This window comes from Heterodontus francisci, chromosome 28, assembly GCF_036365525.1.
Source record: "Heterodontus francisci isolate sHetFra1 chromosome 28, sHetFra1.hap1, whole genome shotgun sequence".
NCBI lineage: Eukaryota > Metazoa > Chordata > Chondrichthyes > Heterodontiformes > Heterodontidae > Heterodontus > Heterodontus francisci.
The window spans coordinates 20,211,309-20,221,522 of NC_090398.1; the positions used below are offsets into that span (position 1 = coordinate 20,211,309).

Genomic DNA, 10,214 nt, shown 5'->3' on the forward strand with positions numbered 1-10,214 from the left:
TTTATCGCCTAGGCCCCAGGCTCTGGAATACACTCCCCTACACCTCTCTGCCTCTCCGCTTCAGTTTCCTTCTTCAAGACATTCATTAAATCTTACCTCTTTGACCAAGCTTTTGGTCATCTGACCCAATATGTGGCTCGGTGTCGTCTTTTGTTTTGCAATGCTTCCGCAAAGCTTCTTGGGATGTTTCATTATGTTAAAGACACAATATAAATATAAGTTGTGGTTGTCTAGAGGAGGTGTCAATGGGGAAATGGAGGTCACCACCAACAGCTGCTGAATAAAATAATATAAAATAGACTGAGGGCAGAGGTTCTGCTGTAAAACTATTAAACTGGTTGTTGACTGTAGAGGCTGTAAAGAACTGAATTGAAAGATGATCTGCTGATCCTTGAGCTTTACACTAAACTTCACTAGAACCAGGCAGCAGGCTGAGAATTCAAAATAAGTGGGAAGCCTCTTAGGACAGAGATGAGGAGAAATTTCTTTACTCAGAGGGTTGTGAATCTTTGGAATTCTCTACCCCAGAGGGCTGCGGAAGCTCAGTCATTGAATATGTTTAGAGCCGAGATTGACAGATTTCTAAATCCAAATGACATAAGGGTATATGGGGATAATGTGGGAAAAAGGCATTGAAGTGGATGATCAGCCATGATCATATTGAATGGCAGGGTAGGCTCAATGGGCTGAATGGCCGACTCGTGCTCCTATGTTCCTAGAGACAGCAGTGTGGAAATCGAGACCAGAATGAAAATGACAGGAAAGCAGGAGCTTGTGGTCACACTCACTGACAAAACAGACACCCAATCTGCATTTATTCTCCCCAACATGGAGGAGATGATGTGGTGAGCAGTGAATGCAGTTACTAATTGAAAGAAGTACAAGTAAATCACAGTTTCACCAGGCAAGGAACGTCTTGAGCTCCGGGACGATGAGAAGGAAGAAGGTAAAGGGACAAGTATTGTGTCTCCTGTGGTTGCATCGGAAGATGTGGTTGGAAGTGGGGAGGTAGGTTGGGGGTGCCTGAGGAGTAGACCAGGGTGTCGCAGAGGAAACAGTCAATGCATATGTCCTGGTTTTTATCTTTATTATCTTAAAGGAAACTGCAAAATAGTTTTGTTCTGATTAGAAAATAATGTTTCTGTACTTGTAGTGAATAGTATCCTTTCTAACTGAAATGACCCATTTCTATAATGTATCTTCCAGCAGCACACGAAGAATGATAGAATTTTGTTACCCAGACACATTAAATCATTTTTTGGAACATAAATTGCAGGCTGTTTGTAGAAACAACATAGATCTGAAGCCTGCAAAGTATAGTTGTAAAATTTGCAGTTCATTGGGGAAACACTGGAGCAATTCAGTGGAATTTTCTCTTCCAGCCAAAGTGGGAGCCCCTCAATACATATATTGTGTCTGGAGGGTGACCCCAATAAATATTCAATCTCCAATCCCCCCAATGACATCCATTCTGTCTGGAGAGTGATCCCGATAAATCTTCAATCTCCAATCCCCCCAATCACATTATGTCTGGAGAGTGATCCCGATAAATCCTCAAATTCCCCCAACTACTGTTCATATTTCTAGAGACAGTGTTTCATTTCTTCAAAAAGAAAGAATAGGCTTTTTAGCATTATGCATTCTACATTAAATCATTCAATTACTTATTCTGCTTTTCTCTGATCTATATTTTATTACAGGCTTGTAAATGAGATGTAATATATAGCAAAAGAGAAGAAATTAATTGCTGATGGCTTCTATTTTCTCTTGAGTTCTCGCTCTCTCAAATGTAGAAGTTCCTTCTGTAAGTTCCCAATGAGGTACCATTAATAATTGTTTTGTTTGTGAGGAATTACTATGCAAATATCTCACTTACAGTAAGACAGGTTCCTTACCCACCGCTACTTTGGATTTTACAGCTAACTGGATTCACATCCAGTCTCTCAGAGTCAACAGTGTCAGTGCAAGATTGTTCGAAACCCAGTCATGAACTCTTATACATTGGAATGTGCACACTAAACATTAACTCACAGCCGCAGAAATATTTTTCTTCTGTGATAGTTCAGCCCCATGTTGTGCAGTAATAGGTGAATATTAAGTGAAGTGAACTGACTACAATAGTCACACTTCCCAGTCAGTGTTGTGACTGTACTGCTTTCTTTTGCTGGTAAAACATTTTGCTGAGGATATTGTCCCATCAACTTTCACTGTTTGTTGATGACGCTACTAAAGTAGACTTGGAAATTGGGAGTTTGGCCCCTGGATGTAGTTCATCCAGAAAATATAAAGGAATGGCCACTGAATCTAAAATAGCAAATGTGGTCCAAAAACAGGCAAGACATGGGGACTGAATGAACTCTAAATGGGGACTGAAATTCAAGACATGGAAAATAAATTGCCTCTAACCTGAGAGTGAAGATCAAGACATGGGGAATGGACTGTGCCTAACCATGGACTGAAGATTAAGACATAGAACTGCTTCTGATAATGGACTGAAATCGAGACATGGAACATGGATTGTCTCTAACTAGGGACTGAAGATCGAGAGATGGAGAATGAACAGCCTTCAAACAGGGACTGAAAATCAAAAGATGGAAAATGAACTTCTCTAAACTGGGACTGAACATCGAGACAGGGAGAATGAAGTGTCCCTAAATGGGATCTGAAGATTGGGGGACATGGAGAATGAACTGTTTCTAACCGGGCACTGAGGATTGAGACACGGAGAATAAACTGTCTCTAACCATGGACTAAACATCGAAACATGGAAAATGAACTGCCTCTAACCAGGGACTGAACATCAAGACATAGGGGACTGCTGGAGGTGATGATACCCTGAAGGAGTGCAGTCCAGAACATGACAGCAATGGGCAAGGGACTATACAGGAGTGAGCAACAAAGTGGAGAAATGCAGTCATTACAGGAGATTCCATAGTCAGGGGAGAGGCAGGCATATCTGTAACCATCATCGTGAGAACCGCATGGTGTGTTGCCTCCCTGATGCCAAGGTAAAGGACATCACAGAGACAGTAAAGGATAATCTGCAGGGGGAAGTGAGTGAGCCAGAAGTTGTGGTCCACATTGGTGCCAACTACATAGCAAGGGCAGATCTTGAGGTCCTATGATCAGATTTTCAGTAGCTAGGGAGCAAGTTAAAGAGTAGGACCTCGAAGGTAGTAATCTCTGAATTGCTCCCAGTGCCAAGCACTAGCGAGAGTCGAAACAGGAAGATAGGGACAATCATGGCTTGAAGCATGATGCAGGAAGGGGAGCTTCAGATTCCTGGAGCATTGGGAACAGTTCTGGGGCAGGAAGAACCTATTCAAAAGGGATGGGGTGCACTTCAACAGGACTGGAAACAATGCCCTCGGAGGGAGGTTCACTAGTGTTTGGAGAGGGTTTAACCTAAATTGGCATGGGCTTGTGCAGCAGCATATAGCAGTAGAAAAGAGGAATAAGGTGCATAATTTGAGAGTGTTTGATAATACACTTCCACATTAGATAGGAGCAGACTGAGAAGGGTGATGAGGACTTCAAAGACTGGATTACAATGCATGTATGTAAAAGCACAAAATGTGGTGAATAATGTTGGTGAGCCATAAGCACAAATATGGGAATATGATGTGGTGGAAATAACAAAAACGTGGCTTAAAAATAGCGAGGACTGGCACTTGATATACAAAGATATATATTGTTCATATAAAGATAGAGAAGAAAAAAAGGCAAGTGGGCTGGCATTACTGATTCGGAAAGACATTGTAGTGTTGGAAAGAGGGGATGTCCTTAAGAACATTTTTTACACAGCGAGTGGCAATGACCTGGAACTCACTGCCCACGAGGATGGTGGAAGTGAAGACAATCAATCATGTCCTCTAACTGTACTCCTCCTCGCTCATACCAGGAATACCCAAAACCAATAAAGTAGTGTTGCAAATAAATACAGGAAATGCTGGAAATACTCAGCAGGTCTGGCAGCATTGAGAATGAGAGGCACGATTTAAAGTGGTTGGCAAAAGAAGCAAAAGCAACATGAGGAAAAACCTCTTCACACAGCGAGTGGTTAAGATCTAGAATGCACTGCCTGAGCATGTGGAGGAGGCAGGTTCAATCAAGGCATTCAAAAGGAATTAGACTGTTACCTGAAATGGAAGAATGTGCAGCATTACAGGGACAAAGGCTGGGGAATGGCATTAGGTAAATTTCTCATTCTGAGATCCAGTGCAGACACAATGGACCGAATGGCCTCCTTCTGTGCTGTAACAATGCTGTGATCTGTGGAGAGAGGATCAGAGTTGACGTTTCTAATCGGATGTGACTCTTGTTCAGAACCCTGAAGACAGTGTTACCTTCAACATCCTCCATTGAAAGTGAAATATTTACAGTGAGGCTCTCACCTTGTCCACCCAATCGTGCTTCACCCATTCTCCATATTACTGAAAGCTCAAGCATGCTGCTATGATGTAACATGTATCCAATAAGCCAAAGAGGTATCTAACTGCTCCTCCTCTGTACCTAACGTTGCCACTGGAACCATGTGGGCTCCAGGCTCCAAAGTTGGAGAAGTTAAAGTGGGTGAGGAAGGGATCACTGGACGTATTCCTTGTCCTAAAGATGCCTTTCTTTTTACTTTTGGAGCTGGGGGATCCTCCAAACACCACCAGACACCAACAATTTCTATCTCTGCTGGGCTAGCTAATACCATCACTTGCTGCCCTTCCATTCTCTTCACAGGACACGGGGTGATAGGAGCCTCTCTAACTACTCTGCCTGCTTGGTCTCAGCCAGCTACACATGCTGCAATTTAAATATTCATTTCTATAAATTGTAATTCCTGATCTGTTCATTTGAAGATGCCTTTTCTGCGTCAGAACAGTCCTGGCTGCTCCAAATGCCTGAAATCTCCAGTTTTCTATCTTTTCCTCAGCTGCCATTAGTCGCTCTGTAAGTTCTGTAACTTCCTTATTTCTGGCCTCAGCCTCTTCGCCTAACTTTTGAATTGACAGCATTGGACACTAACAAAAATGCCTTCTTCTTCTTGTCACTTTTGAACTCTAATCCCTTACATTTTCACCGGACACTCAGCTAAGGGCTTCAGTGTCTCTCGCCATCCTCCTGTCATTGTTTCCTCTCCTATCTCAAAAGGACCTTTAGGTTCAATCCATTTATAAGGAAATCACCAAACGTCATCCATTGTGAACTGGATTTGGCGAAATATGAAGAAACACATTGACTTAACGATATCTGAAATAAAAAAAATAAATCATATCTGAAAGATCACGTCTGTTTATATTATAACATCACGTCGGGGTCATCAATGTGTTAGGACTGCTTGGATGTTCTATTTTGTTCTTTTCCTTTAAACACAGGCATCAGTTGTAACAACTTCAGAATCAGATCCTTATGTTACGCAATTCAACATGAATATTCAGCCAAATGACAAAATATGATTCCAGTATGGTTACATGTTTCTTTGATACTGAGTTCAAAATTTGCCACAAGAATTCAGTTACAACACTTTACCATTCCAGCCTGACTACAGCAACAGGAGCTTGCTCTAAACACTCACACCAATTCTACCTTTGATCTATACATTCCATGCATATTCACACGAAATTAAAATAAATGATAACGCACACAAGGTAAACTTCAGGTAACATGGAGTCAAGAAGATAAACTCAGGTTCATCAATCTCTCCCAATGATTCCATTACTATGGTTATAATGTCCACCCAAGTTGTGTTACATTATTTCTATAAACAGTGAGTAAACATCTCCCAGTCCCTCAAGACATGGAAGAATGACTGACTAATTCCTTCAGATTCTCGTCCTTTACAAAGCAACCCTGTTCAGCAGAACTGAAAGCTGTTTTAATCCATCATGTGTTGATCCCATAAGCAGTCCAACACATTGAGATACAGTGTTGTGTGAACTGACATTCCCACTCGACCCAAGGTGTGTGTCCTATCGGTATTTACATTTCAATCCTCACACCAATATTAGGACCCACCCAAGGAGAATGTCCTATTTGGAATTCACATTAAAATCCGCACAATAATATTTGGACACAAAGATATTGTCCTTTAGGGATTTACATTTAAATCCTCGTGCCTATTGTTATGACTGACTGCTCCAGTCAAAGCCCTCAATCATAATATATGATTCTGATTGTGGTGGGTGAAATGCACTGTTAATTCAATCCCATCCCTCCACAGATCGCCTAACTTATCATCTTAAACTTTCCAAATTAAAGAAAGACCCAGCCAAATTGTATCATCTATTAAACATCGCCCCCACTCCACCCCCACCATGAGGCTAACCAAACCAGGTGTTTTTAAATCAACAAATTAACTGTTTAATTAGAAAAACTAAATTCTTAAACACCACAAAGATATAAACAACATTTAAAATAGAAAAAAATGGTGCCCTTGCAGATTTACGCTCCTGCCTGGTGTGGAACAGTCCAAGGTTGCTTGAAGTCCTCACAGCCATCTGATGGGGAAAAAAAGGTTCTTCAACAGTAGAACAGTCTGTAGTCTAACTCAGCAATTGAAATTTGAAATGCTTTCCTTCTCCAGCAATGAATTTCACCAATTAACAACTTGCAAACGCTTTTTAATGGATCAGTTTGGCTTTAGAGTTTTTGAGGGATAACAGACTGTCACCGTCTAGCTTCCCTTCCTTCAGTTTAAATTATCAGAGATCTCTGTTTTGGCTTTACTTTTTAGAATTTTGATAAAGAATAATAAATAAACAGACTAAATTCTCTTCCTTCAGTTTAAATGCTGTGAGAGCTTGCATTTCAGGTGCTAACATACAACTGTCTGTCTGTTTCTCTGAGTTGGAAAAGTCTGTTTCCACAAAAGCCAGTTCAAAATTAAATTGTAACAATGTATCTCTCGATTTCTAGTCCCGAATGGCTGTATCCCAGGCAACGAGAATGCACTCTTTGACTCAGTCTTTAGAGCTTGTTGCCTTGAAGCAGTATGGCTCCATTTCCAGCCTTAAAGGCACACCGCATTACCCCCTCCACCCTCCCCCCCTCCAAAAAAAAACTACAGGATCATAGAACTATATGAAGACTAAGGGAGATAGATTCATTTGGGATACAGATTCAATTCCTCAAACCATTATTTGGAAGCAGGGAGTGTGTACTTTTGGGCATTGACATTTAAATCCTCACACCAGTGTTCGGACCCAAACAGTGTATCATATTACAGATTTACATTTAAATTCTCACCCCAATATAAGGACACAGGAACAGTGTCCTATTGTGGATAGACATTTACTTCCTCACAACAATATTAACACACATAGCTCCTGTTGGAGCTTTACATGGAAAAACTCACGTCAGTATTAGATTCTAATGTGAGTGACCTATTTGAATTTACGTTTGAATCCACGCGCCAATATTAGGGATCCAGGAATAGTGCCTGTTCGGGATTACCGTATAAATCCTTAAAATAATATTGGAAATCAAGGAGAGAATCCTATTGTGATTTACATTTAAATATTCACACCTATATTAGTTACCAGGGAGAGGGTCCCATTGGGATTTATATTTTAATCCTCATATTAATAATCCGACCCAATGAGCGTGTTCGATGGAATTTACATTTCAACCCTCTCACCTGTATCAGCACCCAGTGACAATGTTCTAATGTTGATTTAATTTAAATCCTCACTCAGTTATTAAGTCCCAAGAAGAGGTTCCTATTTTAAATCCTCACACTGGTATTAGGATTCAGGAAGTGTGCCCTATCCCGGATTTGCACTTACATCTTAACATCAACATTTTGACCCAGGCAGAGTACCTGATTGGGGAATAACATTTATATTCACACTGCAATGTCAGGACCCATAGGGAGTATCCTAGGAGGAATTTATATCTAAATTCTCACAACAATATTAGAACCCAGTGTGCGTGTCCTATTGGGATTTACATTTCATTCCGTGCGCTAGCTTTAGCAGCTGGTCGGATTGTCCTTTCGGGTTTAAATTTTAAATCCTTACATCAATACTAGAGCACGAGGAGAGAGTCCTATGTTGATTTTCATTTAAATCTTCACACCATTATTAGGATGCAGTGCGAGTGGCCTATTGGGATCTACAATTATATCCTCACAATAATATTCGGACGCAGGGATAGTGTCCGATTTGGCATTTACATTTAATCCTGAAACCAATATTAGGACCCCATGAGTGTGTCCTGTTGTTCATATTGTAGGATCGAGCGGTGGGAAAACCTGGTTCTGATTTCCCGATGGTCCATCCGCCGGAAGCACCCGCCCTGACCACTGTACAAAAATGGGCTGGAAATACTGTTCGAAGTTCCCCTCTATGATCCGATTTAATAAACCATCAAATATATATTGCTTGTGGCTCGGTGGTTTTTGTGGTGAGCAATTGCTTTTGGAACTAATTCATTGGTATTGTGTACTTTGAAAACCTTGTTTTTTGAAGAGTCCCCGTTTTTAGAATTTTACTATCTCCAGTTAGCGAACAGCTTCGCCATCACTATCGGCACAGTATGGTTTTATTTAGGACTTTCCCCTGAACCTGTGTCTGTGAAGGAGAGGAAAAGGGAAATGATGGGGAGAAGCAGAGCAGCACTGGCTTCAGGAAGGAGTCTCCCAGGAGTGCCCAGTGCCCAATATTAGAGATCTGTGACCGCAGGTCACCAGAATGGAAACAAAATGCAATATATCTGTAAAATATGCCAGTGCAGTATCACAGAGCTCTCCGCCACAGTTACCAAGGCTCCTGGCGTAAAACATCCTAATTTCCTTTCCACATGTTATGGCATAGAATCTACCATACAGAAACTGGTCATTTCTCCCAACGAATCCCAGCTGGTGTTTATGCTCCACAAGAACCCCTTCCACCCTACGTCATATAACGCTGTCAGTACATCATTCAATTATTTTCTCCCCATGTACTTATCTAGTTTCCTCTTAACTGCATCTATACTGTTCACATCAACGAACAGTGGTGGCAAGTTCCAAATTCTCATCACTTTCCGAGTAAAGCAATTCTTCCTGAATTCCCCATTTTATATATAAATATATACATGGGGAATTCTATGCTACATGATGCACAGTTTTTCACTCCACCACAAATGGAAACACCTTCACTGCGTCTCCCCATACTTCATAATTTTAAAGACCTCGATCACTTCACCACCCAATCTTCACTTTGCTGGAAAATCAATACGCCAGGGTGTTCAGTCCTTGATGTTTATAACCTCCTTGTACATCATTGTTGCATCTCCTCCAGTTTCACTGTATCCTTTTTGTGACGTGTCTTCATCAAAAAAACACTGCAAATTCTCCAAATCATTCTGCCATATCTCAGTAATGCTAAATAATGAAATTAAATCATTTTGTTTTCTTTTCTTTTGATAATCCCAGTGACAATGCTGGTTCTGAGATTCTGGACCATTTTAATCGCAGTCTCTCCCCTCTCCTAAGTGTTCCTTCAGCATCAGGCGGTTCTGGTCAGGGTAACCGATGCTGTCCAGCAGGTTTCTTGAGGGACTCAGGCAGCACTTCCTTATGTTTGGCAGTGGGAGCAGGAAGTAGATGATAAGCATTCTGTGAGTCTTCCACTGATATCGGACAGGTCAGTCTGATTGAAGGTCGGTCTGTCAGGATATGATATCGGCGCGTTGAAGGATATTTTGGCCACAATTGTACATTGTTGTTGAGTTGTCCGATGAACAACACAATAACTTTCTTTACACAAAGCAGTTCTGATGATCAGTCAGCGATCTGAATCGTTAAATCAGTTTCCCTCCACATAGATGCTGTGTGACCTGCATTCTCTGGAGAAAAGCTGGATATTAAAATATAAAAATGAGGTGTCACATTCCTCCCTCTCTTTGTTATTACCATTGCTGCAATGCCTTTAGAAGCCGTCGCTTTTTATCATCTCGAGGACACGGCTTGAGACCGCCCTGACATAGCGATTTCTGCAGGGGACAGTTGAGGGTCCATTACTTGAGAATAGTCACTGAGCTGTGACAGTCTCTGCCCCAGTGCTTATTATAGGTGAACGCGCTGTTAATCGGTGCTGGGATTCCTTTCCTGTGCTGAAACAGTAAACTGTGATGATTCGTGTTCAGTACCACGAATGGAATAGTGACAAGTGAACCCCACTGATTATTGTAAATGCACCGAACCATCCAGACATACATTGGAGAAGGATTGGGAAGGAAGG

At 41.3% G+C, this 10,214-nt stretch overlaps 1 long non-coding RNA gene across 1 annotated transcript; it reads right to left on the reverse strand.

Annotated features, from left to right (window-relative positions):
• Window positions 1-139: 139 nt before the first annotated feature.
• LOC137385120 (uncharacterized) lies at window positions 140-9,923 on the reverse strand. The gene is made up of 4 exons (XR_010977736.1): window positions 8,010-9,923; window positions 5,064-5,241; window positions 4,140-4,272; window positions 140-273 (listed from the first exon to the last, which is right to left on the reverse strand). It is a non-coding gene; the product is annotated as an uncharacterized lncRNA (long non-coding RNA).
• Between the last annotated feature and the right edge of the window lie 291 nt (window positions 9,924-10,214).